This window comes from Coenobita brevimanus, chromosome 82, assembly GCF_032717465.1.
Source record: "Coenobita brevimanus isolate Jiangsu-jjx chromosome 82, ASM3271746v2, whole genome shotgun sequence".
Lineage (NCBI taxonomy): Eukaryota > Metazoa > Arthropoda > Malacostraca > Decapoda > Coenobitidae > Coenobita > Coenobita brevimanus.
Window position 1 is genome coordinate 18,904,660 of NC_137035.1, and position 14,581 is coordinate 18,919,240.

At 40.9% G+C, this 14,581-nt stretch overlaps 3 non-coding genes across 3 annotated transcripts; 1 reads left to right on the forward strand and 2 right to left on the reverse strand.

The window, feature by feature from the left end:
* Positions 1–4,034: 4,034 nt before the first annotated feature.
* Positions 4,035–4,116, reverse strand: TRNAS-GCU (transfer RNA serine (anticodon GCU)). The gene has a single exon. It is a non-coding gene; the product is annotated as a tRNA-Ser (tRNA).
* A 6,510-nt stretch (positions 4,117–10,626) lies between these two features.
* Positions 10,627–10,698, forward strand: TRNAP-CGG (transfer RNA proline (anticodon CGG)). Its single transcript has one exon. It is a non-coding gene; the product is annotated as a tRNA-Pro (tRNA).
* A 3,335-nt stretch (positions 10,699–14,033) lies between these two features.
* TRNAH-GUG (transfer RNA histidin (anticodon GUG)) lies at positions 14,034–14,105 on the reverse strand. Its single transcript has one exon. It is a non-coding gene; the product is annotated as a tRNA-His (tRNA).
* Positions 14,106–14,581: the final 476 nt, after the last annotated feature.

The window sequence follows — 14,581 nt, forward strand, 5'->3', positions numbered from 1 at the left end:
TGAGGGATGGGAATTATGTTTGAGTGCGTTGCTTTGTTTTACCGGTATAAATGAGGCGAGCAATCTCTGGTGCAAAGGTTGGGTTGTAGTGTCATCTGTTACTTTGTGGATGTAGTGTTTGTTTGCATTAAGTATGATATTAAATTTCATAATGTTTCTGTTGATGTTGGCGATGGGTTTATTGGTTAGTGTGTTGAAGTGTTGTTCTGTTTGGTGAATTTTTTACAGTCTCCTTTCTTGTAGTTTTTGTAAGTGATATGTGTTCAATAATGTATGGAGTTTATTCTTGTGGAGATAATGATAAGTAGATGATCTGAAAGGAGTTGGGATTCCGTTCGCCACGCGGTGGCGCGTGAAAGTGTAGGCATATAAGTAAACCCAGGCCAGTGAACATAACAAAATCATTGTCCAGCCTTTCCAGTGAATTATTTTTTGTGAAATTATGGATGAAAAAAGGGCGTTTAAATTAATAATAATAGCTACTAGACTTAAAAGGTGTGAAAAAGAGGGTGATGGTGAGGCGTACATGGTCAGAAGATGCATTTTGTTATGTGCCTCAAATCAGTGTATGATCGACTAATTATCACTGTCATCCATCCAGCTGTCATCCATTTCGTATCTGCTTCATCAGGAGAGTGAACATCCAAGGCTTGGCTACTCAGTCTTGACATTTAAAGTTACAGTGACCAACCTCACTCATCCCTGGATGGCATTACGCGAGCATTAGACCCCAATTATCTCTTGGATGTAAACCTCCACGAGCCCCATCGTGTTGGACTGCTTAAACTCCCTATATCGCCTGGCGTCATTTGGTTATGTGGTTATCATCCAGCTTAGTAAAATGTTGTCTGGGTTACAGATAACCATTTGGTTTGTCACTCTGCGTTGAGTCGCCTGAAGGCAGCACTGTATCAAGTGAGTGGATGGTCGGCATTCACATCTATCCAAAAATATAAAAATCTGGATTCAGATTAACCTTTAAGCTGTAAGAAAGAAACTTACCTAGGCTACATTCATTCAAATATGAATGTATTTTTATTGCATCTTTTTTTGATGATGCCTTAGTATCACGTCTGAATGACTTTTTTATTATTATTATTATTATTATTGGTAAGAGGGAGTTGTTTCTGCATGTTTAAATAATGCATTACGTTTGTTAACAAGTACGATTAAATGCTGCCAACGTGCAAAGTATGTCAAAGCGAGAAGCTGCAGATCTGGAAACCCGTAGCCGTATTTATTGTTTCAGGATGAGTACACAGACAAACCAGCAGAACCATCATAACCACATGGTGCTTTCGGACGGAGTTGAAAGTGTCAGGATGGGGGTTCCGGTCATCTTGGACTCCCTCCCCTTTCCGTATCCAGCTATCCACCACTGCTTATATTGCCTCGAGTCCACTGCAATGTCGTGGAATTGATTAATAGCCACTGAAAATCATTGCATGCCACAAATAGAATAAATTGCTGTATCGGTACTTCTCGAAAAGCTATCCATGTTTTACAGAATTACTCCGGCCTCAAATTTCACATAACCCCATCAGTCCGATAACATTTTAAATATATTATATCGAGCTGGTGAGGTTATACCAGTCTGTAGCCATCTTTAATCCTGCCATAGCTGGGAATTCTAATTTGGCTGCATGCAATTAAATCACGTGGTATACTCTTTAGACCTTAATTTGACGCGAATTTTCGTCTTTCTGCAGTTTCTTTCACGTACAGACCTCAGTGGCAGTAAGAGACACTACCAAGAGTCTACATTTTTATTACCGTACACTTCTTCGTGACTATCCCCATAATCTAGTGTTAATCGATTGTTACGGTATAACTCGACCTTCACGATGGGGAGACGACAATTCTAGACCAGGTTAGAGTGTAGAGCACAACAGCTAAAATAAACCAGTGAAATATGTTACGAGATTCGAAGGGTAACTGGCCTCTTCCAGTCTTTTTTTATTTATTTATTTATTTTTTTTTAACAAGATGAACTGAGGAAGGAAAAAAATCCACGCACTGGCCTATATCCTTCAATACGGTGACTTAATTTTGTAGGTTATTGCGAGCAGACCTTTTTACTCAGGACACTGTTCCAGTAGTGAAGTTACTGAAGGCCATGTATATCCCTTCCGTCACGAAAAGTCCTTTCCAAACAATGTGAAATCGCCTGGAGATACGAAGAATGTACTAAGAAAATGTCTCACTGGATTCGTGCTGTCAGGTCTCTGTACTGAATATGAAGAAACCTCTTGCAGGTCGTTAAGCTAACTCTTGATAAGTTGGTTTTAATATTTCCCCTCCACCCTACCATTTTTTTCAGCCTGGGAGAGACTTTTAACTGCAGGTTATGGATAAAACCGTCACTGACGCCTTCACAACAGGTGGTCTTTCCTAAGCTAATAAAATCGTCCTGTAGCAGCAAGAGGAAAGTTTAAAATAAGACGTCACGGGATTGGAGGTGTTATTCCCACCGACAGGGAGAGTATCCCTGTTAGTTTATTTGTTTGTTTGTCTGTTAATAGGAAAACTCAAAAACTAAAAGTGAGATTTGGACCAAATTTAGTAGGTACCGTACATTGTCCATGTCGCTGGGAACAGTCGATTAGCTTTGGGGACCGATGTTTGCTAGTTTGTCCTATAGCAGAATTACTCAGTAACTAGAAGAGAGATTTGGACCAAATGTTGTGGGTAGGTAGCCCATGTCTCTGGGAACTATCGATTAACTCTTGTGACCGATCCGGATCGTATTACAGATTCTGGATCCGGAAAACACTTTCTGCGAAACGCTGATGAGTGATGAGAAAACCTAACCCATTATGAAGAGTGGTTTGGAAATAAGGCTACGTTGCCCTTGTCGGAGAGATGCGGTCCACTGAGTGCCCCTCTAGTATTTGTCCAGTGATGGAGATGTCTTGCACAGTTGGCTCAGACGGGAATCGAGTGATGTATCCAAATCTCCTCTGTTTACTGTGTTTTATTGGCTGCAGCTGCATCTATAAGCTGTATGGGCCTATTCATTCTAGAGCAGATCTTCATTCGTTTAGCTATGTGTCATTCTTTTGTTGATCTGTCTTTATCTGTCTCCTGTTTATTTACATGGAATATCTATCAGTTCTCGTTCAGTCTATTGTGGATCGTAAATGCTGTAGTTTCTGGGTGGATGTTTAGCTCTTGTTTTGTTGAACAGCCTGACATCAGATTTGTATAGATTCATTTATATATTTAACCCCTTCAGTCCTGTGACGTATTTTGAACATCACCCCAATTATGAATTCAGACAGCACCCATTTTCATCTGCCTTGGTGGCCCCGCCCCACCCGCCGCCACGACAAAATTCAGGCACGTCCTCCCCCCCCCATTTCTTATTTCCCCACATTTCTTTACCTTCACTGACACTTTCATGCTTGGAAGACACCGGTATTTTGAACTAAATCTTCACTGCACTCGAACTGTTAATCCTATGGCATCCATTTTCACGGGGTATATATTCTTCCTGAAGCCCACCGCCCATAAGATTATCCAGCCCATCCTACCCATTCCTTTGCCCACCACGCCCATTTCTTTACTCCCCCTCCCAGCTTCGATAGTTTCATGGTGTCCTGTGTCACGCAGTAGACGAACACGCCAGTTTTATTTTCTTGCAACTTCTTGGTGGTTTTGTCCAGTTCGGGGGAAATCTGTCGTAGTGAGTGCTAAAAATACCAGATGGCCCCCTCCTTTTAAAAAGATCAATACTACGCTGCCGTTAATAAAATCATGAGGAGGTAGCAAGAATAGAATGAAATACCTACATCGGACTGAAGAGGTTCAAGTAGGAAGGTTTAATCGCTGCACATATCTGTAGTGAATTATTACAACCTTTCAGCAACGCAGCGTACAGGTTTTACAGAACGTGTACCCATTGCCAAGGCTGTATATGGACGAGGACAGGGCTTTCATTGCGGATAAAATGAAGCCTGTGTTTATTCCCTAACAATTTGAGTGTTTTCAGTGATATCAATTGCCGTGCAGACGCTGTGAGGGAAAATATCGTGCGACGAGGATGGGATTCGAACCCACGCAGGGAGACCCTATTGGATTAGCAGTCCAACGCCTTAACCACTCGGCCACCTCGTCTGGCTTATTGCGCCAATTATTCTCTTATCTTTCGATCTCAGATTCAATTATAAACGATCTGGCTGTCTTGCTCTTGATAACAGCAGCTCATTGGTCATGTCTGACAGCATGTCAACGACACTGAACGCCATTGTGCAGGGCTAGTGGGATTTGAAGGTCACTTAACCATCTCATAGTTGAGAGCACTGTCGTATTATTTTCTTCTAACCAACAACAGGGAGTGAGCTTTAGGAGCCTCATACTCGTAATTATTAATACTGACACCATTATCCTTCATTTAATGGGGAAAACTTGAGTACCTATTCAGTTCCACCAACCTTCCAAGTGCAGCAACCACTACAGCCAAGACCAATAACCTAGTGGCCAACGCACCCATTGCCAACCAACTGTGTGCACTGCTGTTGCACCTGTGTCAGCTGCTGGTGATATGCCTGGTGAGTGACGCAACCAAAGGATTGTGGGTGCATCTGACTTTCAGGACACGTGTCCTGAACCCAAGTGCCATGTTTAGTGGCTTACGAGCTGATGGGTGGCCAAGTGGTAAAATCCCTGCTGGCATGGCTTCAATGAAGAACTGTACCCAATGGCAGTGACTGGTTGCTGTCCCCCAGTAGTCTGAAAATCCTGCAGTGGAATGTACAAGGAGTCCAAGACAGGAGACAGTTGGAGAACTGGAATGTGAGGGTGGTCCTGTTCAGACACTTGCTGGTAGGGGTCATTTCTTGATTTTCCAAATCCAGCTCGAACGTGCACACAGTATAAAAAAAAAAAAAAAATTGTCTTGGGAGTTGGGGAGCCTTGATCTTAGTTTGTGTTTGACATGGATGGCAAAGATGTAAGCTACTTGACTGGATCTTCACATTTAGGTTTCTTAAATGCTGGTTGCTCTTGTTCTATGGTAGACTGAAAATGCAGAGAATATCTCTAATGAGTGGGAAGAATATTTACTACAACGAAGTGATGTGATAGAATAAGCCAATGAGGGTGTCCGGGAGAGCACAGGAACGCTACACGCGAAATTTGAACTGATCCGTGAGCATGACCTATGCTCAATCTGCACCAAAATTGCACAACTTTTTCCTATCCTCGCATATTCTGTATTTTGAAGGTTTGATCGAAATTGAGTCGGGCATTCTTGAAATAACTTCACACCTTGAACTTTGACCCTGACCCACAACTGTGGACTTTGATCCGTCATCACCAAAATCGAATCACTGTTGTCCAGACCTATGCACCATATACCGGTATATGTGGCTGTTCTGATACAAATCGCAAGGGCAATTGATGAGATATTTTGTTAACATACACACATATATACATGATGTGATTTAAAGAGAGTATGGGCGGCTGTGTTGGGGTGCGAGTCGTGGCCAGTTGTAAGTCTGCCTTGATATTTGTATAGGAATAGCCTGCAGAATGTAGGCTGATAGGTTACTCAAAAGCTGTCTGTACTGCTTATCCTGAACGGACTCTAATCTGTGTGTGTGTGTGTGTTATGCAGTTTTTGGTATAGGCAATTTAACAAGTAGTAAGCGGAGAATAAAAACTTAGTTATATTCTTCGGCAGATAACATTGTAACTGAACAGTTTAGTCCTCATCATTATTATTTTAATCCTGTGTCCCAGTCTTAAGGTTCAGAAACATACAGGAAAAGGAAAAGTAAGGTAAACAAGTAAAACACACACTTCATTTCTGATCTGTGAATTTCCTTGACTCTCCGTCTTTCAAGAATTTCTGTTCATACCAGTTCTCGCCATTTAGCTGCCATATATTCATTAAAAATGTAATTTTATTGCCTTTATTATTGAGTGTTGAAATTTATCCTGTACCAGTCCGACACCTATATGTTGTTCTGGACATTAGCACACCTTGCTGTATGTGAACTCAGTCGTTAGTTATTCAACTTCGTTTCTCACGAAGTGGAATCTTAGGTCATGTCAGTCCGTCCGTTCCACGCTGTATCTCGGAAACCATTTGTTGGAATTTTCTCCTATTTTGTAAGATTATAGGGCCATATAAGAGGTTAATGCCCGTCTTTCCGAAACTTTGAAAACAGTCCAAGATGGGCGACTTATTACCAGTTTTCTATTTTTGAAACTTTAAATCCTTTCTATCTCATTTACTTTAACAGGTAGCCAAGGTTTACAGGTTGTAATAAGCTTATATAGGATGTCATATATAGTGAATCTTTACAAACCTGTTGAACTGTTCTCCATGGATAATTACCTCCACCAACGACGTTGGAGGAGGTTATGTATTCACCTGCGTGTCTGTTTGTCCACTATGTATCTCCAAAAGTTCTTAGTGAATTTCAGTGAAATTTTGTGGAAGGGTAGGCCATGGGGCAATAATGAATTCATTAATTTGGGGGCGGATTCGGATCCGGAATATCCCGCACGATATATCCAGAAGTTTTCATTAAATTTCCATGAAATTTTTTGGAAAGGTGGACCATGGGCCAAGAAAGAACTGATTAAATTTGAGGGCGGATCCTGAACCTATGTATCCCGCACAATATCCCCAAAAGTTTTCAGTGAAGTTCAGTAAAATTTTGTGGAAGAGTGGGCCATGGGTCAAGGAACATTTGATTAAATTTGGGGGCGGATCCGGATCCTACGTATCCCACACAATATCTTTTTAATGGCAAGGGCATTAGCGGATGTATGCGCTATCTGAGTGCTTTCTAGTTGATTTTTTTGCACTTGCACAATATAGTGATTCACCACTTTTTTTTCTTTTCGATGTGGGATACAATATAGCCTAGTCTCTCTGGGACTTGTTACGTAAGAGAACCTTCTTAACATCATTCACTTCTCTCCCTTTATTCACAGCAATTGCCATCTCATTTACATCTTTACCTCTCGTTTCTGCCACTGTATCAAGGTACTACAAAATTAATCTCCCTTTGATTTTTTTCATTTACATTTATTTCTTTTGCAGATGGAGATGAGGCAGCGGCTTGGTGAGTGTTGATCTTTTAGTGATTTGTGTGTGTGTGTGGGGGGGGGGTTGTGTGTGTGGGGGGGTGGGGGGGGTTTGTGTGGGTGTGGATGTGGGTGAGATTTTGTGTGGGTGTGGGCAGTGTGGGTGTGAGTGTGTGTATATTCTGTATTATTGTATTGCTTAATTTATATTCGATATATTTATACTGTTTGATCCGTATGTTTTGTAGGCATGTCATAATAACCTCCAGATATTTTTGTCCCTACTCAGTGATGTCTCCTCCCCCAGTACACTCGTAATTCATTAGTTCACGGCCAGTAATCTTTTCAGTTCCAGGACTTCTTATTTAATTTTGGCGACCGAAGAGACTATTTGAGATATACATTTTAGGGGAGATCTCTTGTATAGATGGGGTTAATGAAGGCTGTATCTAAGTTTGATGTCTCTCAGGCTGTGTAGAAGTGAAGGTAGCAGGAATATAAGGCAGAAATACCCGTCATCGGCGATAAAGGGTTGAATCAGATCTGGTTTGGTGTCATCCAGTTCCACCCTTTGTTTTAATAATTAGCGCGCCGCACATCAGGCAATTCAGCGTATTTAATTAACTTTGGTCGTTACGCTGTTTTGGCACACATTAGGTCCATCAGATTCATTTACAGCTGTTGCGATATGATTCGACTTGGTAAAAAATGCACCCAAGCAATGCATGGTGTCAGAAACGTATATTATTGTTGTTGTTGTTGTTGTTGTTGTTGTTATTATTATTATTATTATTATTATTATTGTCATCGTCATTCATCATCCGGACCTCCTTTCCCACCCTACAGTAGGTCAGGGCGAGGAGTAGCAATGTCCAGACAGCTTAAGTTTACCGAATTCAGCGGGCCACGCTTCCATTCACTTATCATTCAAGGCCACGGAATCCTGGTTCCATCAGATATTATTGTTTTTTGTTATTATAAAGCATCGCCATGTAAATGGCGAAGCTTCTTGTTGTTGTTGTTATTATTATTATTATTATTTAGGGAGAGCTTGGTGGGAGAATGGAAAAGGAAGCTGGGACCGTTTAACATTCACATATCGTGGCTTCCTATCACACCATTCACTCGCGATATTAAACCATCGTCTTACTCCCCAAGCCTCCTAGAGTGGGGGTACCACCTCACTCCATCACATATTCCCAGGGCTGGTCAGTTACAGAATTTTTAGCTAGGTAACCAGTCAAACTTGCCAAGATAGGCTTTCAAATGACATAAAAGGTAATAGATGCCAAAGAAAAACTACCGGATACGATATGCTGGGAGGTTTTGTGGAGAGGAAGGGGGTATACTGATGATAGTGGGGTAGAGGGAAGCATGGAGTGCCTGGAGTAATTGAGATGGGGATCGACCTGTACAGCTGTATTCAGAAAGAGGGTTAGTGATTGACGACACGGCTTAACCCTATTGCTGCGGTTGGTGCATTTTTTAACAAGATGAATATGAATGTTTTATTCAGAAGATTTTGTTCAGCAGAAAGAAATCCTAGCAGGCAAGGAAGGGTATGAAACTATCTCTAATAACCTGTTGTCTGCTGTTGTTACACTTGGGAATTATATTTATGTTAATATTAGACATTTTGTTAGAGATCCTGGCAGCGAAAGGGTTAACGATACATCTCTTAGTAGGTGTAATGGAAAGGCAAACAATGGCGCAGTAGGAGAGATCGACATGTTATTTATTTTTGCTGTTATTTTTAAAATATGTGATGGTTGTTGCAGAAGGAAGGACTTGGTTGGGAAATGAATTGGTGAAAAAATCTGTGAACATTCGAATGAAGCATGTATAGCGAGATTTCAGGATAGAATGAAATAGGGTGAAAGAATGAAGTAGTAATGGTTTAAGGTGAAAGAATGAAATGTGAGTGGAGTCGAGTGAAAGAATGAAGTGGGAGTGGAGTAGGGTGAAAGAATGAAGTGGGAATGGAGTAGGGTGAAAGAATGAAGTGGGAGTGGAGTAGGGTGAAAGAATGAGATGGGAGTGGAGTAGGGTGAGAGATGGAAGAGTAAGGGGGTTGGAAAAAGTTCAAGAATACTGTGCTTAGAGTGCTAGGGAAGTGTGTGGTATAGCTGTGAATGATGCTGGTGGAAAGGGTAGTGCGTACAGAGAGAGAGAGAGAGAGAAAACAATAGACGAATGTACAAATGGGGACGATCTTTAGAGGGATGAACTGTTGTACCGGTATGTATTTGAGGGTAGACGTAACAGTAGACGGAAGTTAGAGGCCAGAAATAAGCCATAGGGTAGGACAAGAGGCAGATGCATTAGGGACGTGAAGGAGCGTGGAGAAAGAAAGAGAAGTGGTTAGTTAAATATAGGTATGTGTGGGTAGGGAGAAGAAGCAGGTGCATTAGGGAGGCTGAGGAGTGTGGAGAAGGAAAGAGAAGTGGTTAGAGAAAGGTGTGTGGATAGGGTGAAGAGGCAAGTGCATTAGGGAGGTTGAGGAGCGTGTAAAAGGAAAGATGAGTGGTTTGTGAGAGAGGTATGTGTGGATAGGGAGAAGAGGCAAGTGCATTAGGGAGGTTGAGGAGCGTGTAGAAGGAAAGATAAGTGGTTAGTGAAAGAGAGGTATGTGGAAACTAGGGAGTGGATAGGGGTAGAAGTGAGTTTATAATATATTGATGATACCGGTATATAGAGTCGGGATTAACGTGCTTGAGTGGTGACTGAATCAGAGTGTAGCCCATTCAGTTGGACAAAGTTTGGTTCTGACTTTCTTTCCTTCTTTCTTTCTTGCTTTTTCTCACCTCACCCCGTCCTAAGAGGGGAAAAGGGGTATAAATGATTTATGATAATGATGATGATTTGGACAGAGGGAATTGTAGGGTTGTAATGATAGGATTAGTACCATACCTTCCCTTATGTAACATAAGACCCATTTGTAGACATAGAAACATCAGCCTCGCAGCTAGGGAATATCAGCCAGCGGAGGAAAGTAGAAAATAGACGAGGTGACATATTGGTTGAAATTTTGCTCCCTTTTGTACTTACCACTCATGCCCCTTTAACTCAGGTGAATAAAATCACCTGGCATTAGCTGGAATAGACTACTGAATGTCTAGAACACCCTTTAGATTCTTAAGACCTTAAAAATACTAAGTTAAGAAATATCTTGATCGTGAGAGGGTTAATGGTATCAGTTTTAACATTCAGGCTCCAATGACTCACTCAGTTTAATATAGTTAATAGAGGTGAAATATTAGGCGTATTTTTGTCCTTGATCTTACCCTGTCCCCACCTCAACATTCGACTTCTTTCTTTGTAAATAATTTGGCTCTAAATCTTAATGCATATAGATAGGTTTATAGATCAAGAGTGAACATAATCTCATTATGGTTATTTACGCATCAGTATATGTGCACTACAGTCTAACATATGTATTTATATATTAACTACAGGTAGGAGAAGTCACATGGATAATTAGCTGGAGAGTTCAAGTGTCTGTCATGTGTTAATATTGAGTAAAAGGATGTGATAATGACTGAAACATTGATTTTAAAAAATAAGCACATACTCATGTTTTATAACGGCCTGTTGGTCTAGGGGTATGATTCTCGCTTCGGGTGCGAGAGGTCCCGGGTTCAAATCCCGGACAGGCCCAGTTGAATATTTTCCTTATTGGATGGAGGACAGTTTCAGGATGATATAACCTCCTTAAAGTGATAATAATGCCCCCAAGTCAGCAGGCTGTTGAGAAGATGAGTGTGGAGGTGGGTGGTAGGAATATACTTTAGAATGCGTTACTGGATTTAAGGATTTATTGTTTGACAGTCAGTTAATCTTTCTAACAGCATCCTTTTTTTACTTTTAACTTGACCCAGGTTTTCGCCCTTTTCCAGTTTATTTCACGTAACTCATTGGCAGAAGACAGTGCTTTGGCTGTACATCCTTTCCATAGTACTTCGTGACTAGCATGATACTCTAGTATTAAACTCTTGTTACAGGTAAGAATTCAAGATGGAGAGATGGCAGTTCTAGGCCAAGGTACAGTAAGAGGGGCATAGTTATCAAAGCGGGTGTCTGTGTTGTAAGGGTAGGCTAGCTGCTTGTAATTAATATATACTCGTACATAAAAAGAATGACACTGTAGTGCGAATGGATGAGTGAATACCCATACTGAAACCGCAAACTGATTTTTTTCCTTTTTGATCTGTATGCATTATTAGTTACAGCATGTTTGTTTTTGCAATTTTTTCGGGGGAGGGGGAGTTGACTCTTGGGGCAGGGATAGGGTCAGTGATTTTTTTTTTTTTTTTCTTTAAATAAATAACAGAACGGAGGAAGGAAAAACAAATGAGTTAAAAAAAAAAAATCCATACACCAGATTACTGGTGTCCTCTGTTCATAAAATATCTGTAACAGTTAGACTTGAACAGCTGTGGGTTGAAATTTGGTGTCTGCAGTGACCTTAAGTTGCACAAATAATATTAACACTCAGACTTCTGTCACTCGCTTAGCTAAATACAGTCGTCTGGCGTAAGTTGGGATGGAATACCCGTGTTATCCCAGTCTTGAGAGGGTTACTGTCAGTGAGGCGAGGAGGATACGTGGATGTTTCAGTAATATTTCTGTTACGGATCAGCTTATATTTAGTTGGCATTGACGTCGCGCATGGAACCCTGTTATAATATATATTTTTATAATGATTAAAACCGCCAGTCTTTATGAACAGCATCTTTTATATTTTTTATCTTTATTTAGTCATCATTTTGCCGAGTGAAATAGCGGTAGATAATTGGAGTGAATAGTGGTGGTAAAATGGGTATATGTGAATGAGTGTGATTGGGTGGGATGAGGTGGGGATGGCTAAGAATAAGGAGTGACTGGGTGTGGTAAGATACCTGCGTGAGAAACTGAGATTGGAGTTCGAAGAAAGAGAATTGACGGTGAACGGAATTAATTATGTATGGAGATGGTTGGGTGTTTTAAGTAAATATTTGAGACACGAGATATCAATTTTGATGACTGAAAATAAATGAAGTGAAAATAAAAAGATAGATGGAGTACGTACATGGGTGTTGTAATTAATATATATGAAAGCGAAGTTTGGAAGTTGAACAAGGAAAAGAGTGGACGACGTATAGCAGTGAATAGGTAATTGGAGTATGTATAGTGATGATGGATAGAAATTGATACACAGATGAATTATGTATGGAGATGTACCGTATCTGACATCCCCTTACTTAATTCGACAGTGAAGGGAATGATAATATCCCTTTGGCGTTTTTGATGCTTCTTTAAGACGCTCCTTTAACCCTCTCATGTAGTTGCTCTTTATTTTGATGAGAGTGAGTCACAGGAGCCTGAGTGAGTTACTACTGTTTCTGTTTGTACTCCCATCGTCGTTTCTTCCCTAGCTTTGTTTTTACAGATAACGCCAGACGGTCGTGTTAAGAATGAGTCATAGGAATCCGAGTCACCAATAGGCATGCCTAACCCATTAATGACTAGGACAGCCTTTAGTATTTTGTTGAAGTTGACGCCACACTATATTCTGTTAAACCATAGGAGCACGAGTTCTATCACTATTAACCCTCTCGTGATAGGGACAACTTTAGTGGCTAACTGTATTCCAGAAAACACCAGACGAATTTATTTAATCCAGTCCTTCGAGCCTGAAAAAGGGGATATATGGCCCAGTTATATTTGGTAACTTTCGTTAGTTTCGGTAACGGCTGAAAATTAAGTATATATCGTGGGCCAGTTTTGGTATCGGTACAACCCTGCTCTCTGGTTCGTTGCGTGCATCCTCCTCGCTCCCCACCCGTGTATTGGTAGAAAACAGGATATGCATTGGAAGAATTATACTCGTATAATGAAATTTTATTAATAGGGATGACCCTCGTCGAGTTAGCATTGTTGATGTTAATTTGTAAAGTAAGGTTTTTGGCTGTTAGACTGGCATATGAGAGTTGGAGAGAGAGCAGCCAGAAAACGGAGGACAGGGCGACATGGAGGTGATTCATTTGTGCCTACTTCTTCAGGAGTTAGGGCGTCTGGCTATAGATAGATAGATACGATGGATGGGCATGATTTTATTGTCATGGTAAAGGCTACTGCTACATTCATATCCCAAAAGTTGGTCGAGTTTCTGTGTGAAAATAGTACCTGTAATTAAGAGTAGATACCTGGTAGCATATGTCGTCAGGTAAAATACACTTAGATCGTCTTATTCCAGTAGCTCGTCGACCACTTCACTACGATGGCCAAACGATATCATTCAACACGGGAATCGTCTCGAATAGTAGAAGTTACATAGAGCCTTCAGTAACCCTTTTTATCACAACCCTTTTTATCACTAGGTCTTTCTTAACTTTTATAAATTATGTGGTTGAAGTCAAAGTAAAGGGGAAGTACGCTAGCGAAGTGAAGAGGTTCCTAATGATGTCTCTTAACCTGTCTGTCTGGCCAAGCACACCCGTTCATCTTATGTAAGCAACCTCTCCTATGGGGTCGTCCCTTAGCTTCCCAGCACTGCCGATGTGTCTGAGTCTTATTGTGGCATGTGCTGTGCAGGTGCTGTTAGGCTCTGTATTACGTTGTGTGCGCCTGTTCTACAAGCAGGGCACGTGTCATCTTTGATTCCACCCAATCTGTAACTAAGATTTAACGTTTTGTATCAAGTCTGAGAGGGTGTAATTTTGTATCACGTTTGAGAGAGTAAGAAAATCGTCTGTTATCCAGAACACTGTGGTATGTTCACCCTAACTTGGCGCAGGTGTTCGTCCAATTGTAGCTTATTTTACAAAGCTTAGTGACAGAAAGACTTGCGTCTCAATATACTTTCCATAGCACTTCATGACTAGCGCCATTATCTAGCATAATCTATAGTTACAACCCTGTATTCAAGATGGAGAGAGGACAAGTTTAGGCCAAGTTAAAGTGAAGCAAGTATAGGAGAATTCAGCATGATACGTGGCAAAAAGTTCAACCGTTGCCGTGACCAGGATTCGAACCTGGGTTATTGCGGCCACAACGCAATGTACTAACCACTATACGATCACGGCCACGTCGGTTGGTGGGAGAGAGGCACCAGCACGCTCTTACAAAATGCTGCATGTTGCCAAGCTTTCATCTTCATTGCAAATATAAATCTTTATAGTCAGATCTTTTGTAGTTCATTTTGTAATTGAGCCCACTTTGAGCCACAATGATCACAGAAAGAAATACCAAAATAATTTAGTGGAATATCCCTACGTTCTATGTTTTAAGCACAGGTGTTCTTCATCAGAGTTGTTTCCTTCCGTGAAATTTATCACAACTTACCGTACTATTTTTGTTCAGAATATGAACTGTTTTCCCTTTGTACTGTAAAGCAGTCGGTATTGTCTCCTAGTTTTGTCTTTGCTTAGCTGTACTGCACTTAGCAAAGTTAGCGTGCAAAATGATGCTTTTGGTTTTACTGTTGCATTTAACCGTATTATGTTTTTTATTGTAGGTAAAGTACAGTGTGATGCTGCGGTATAACCTTTGTTTTCATCTT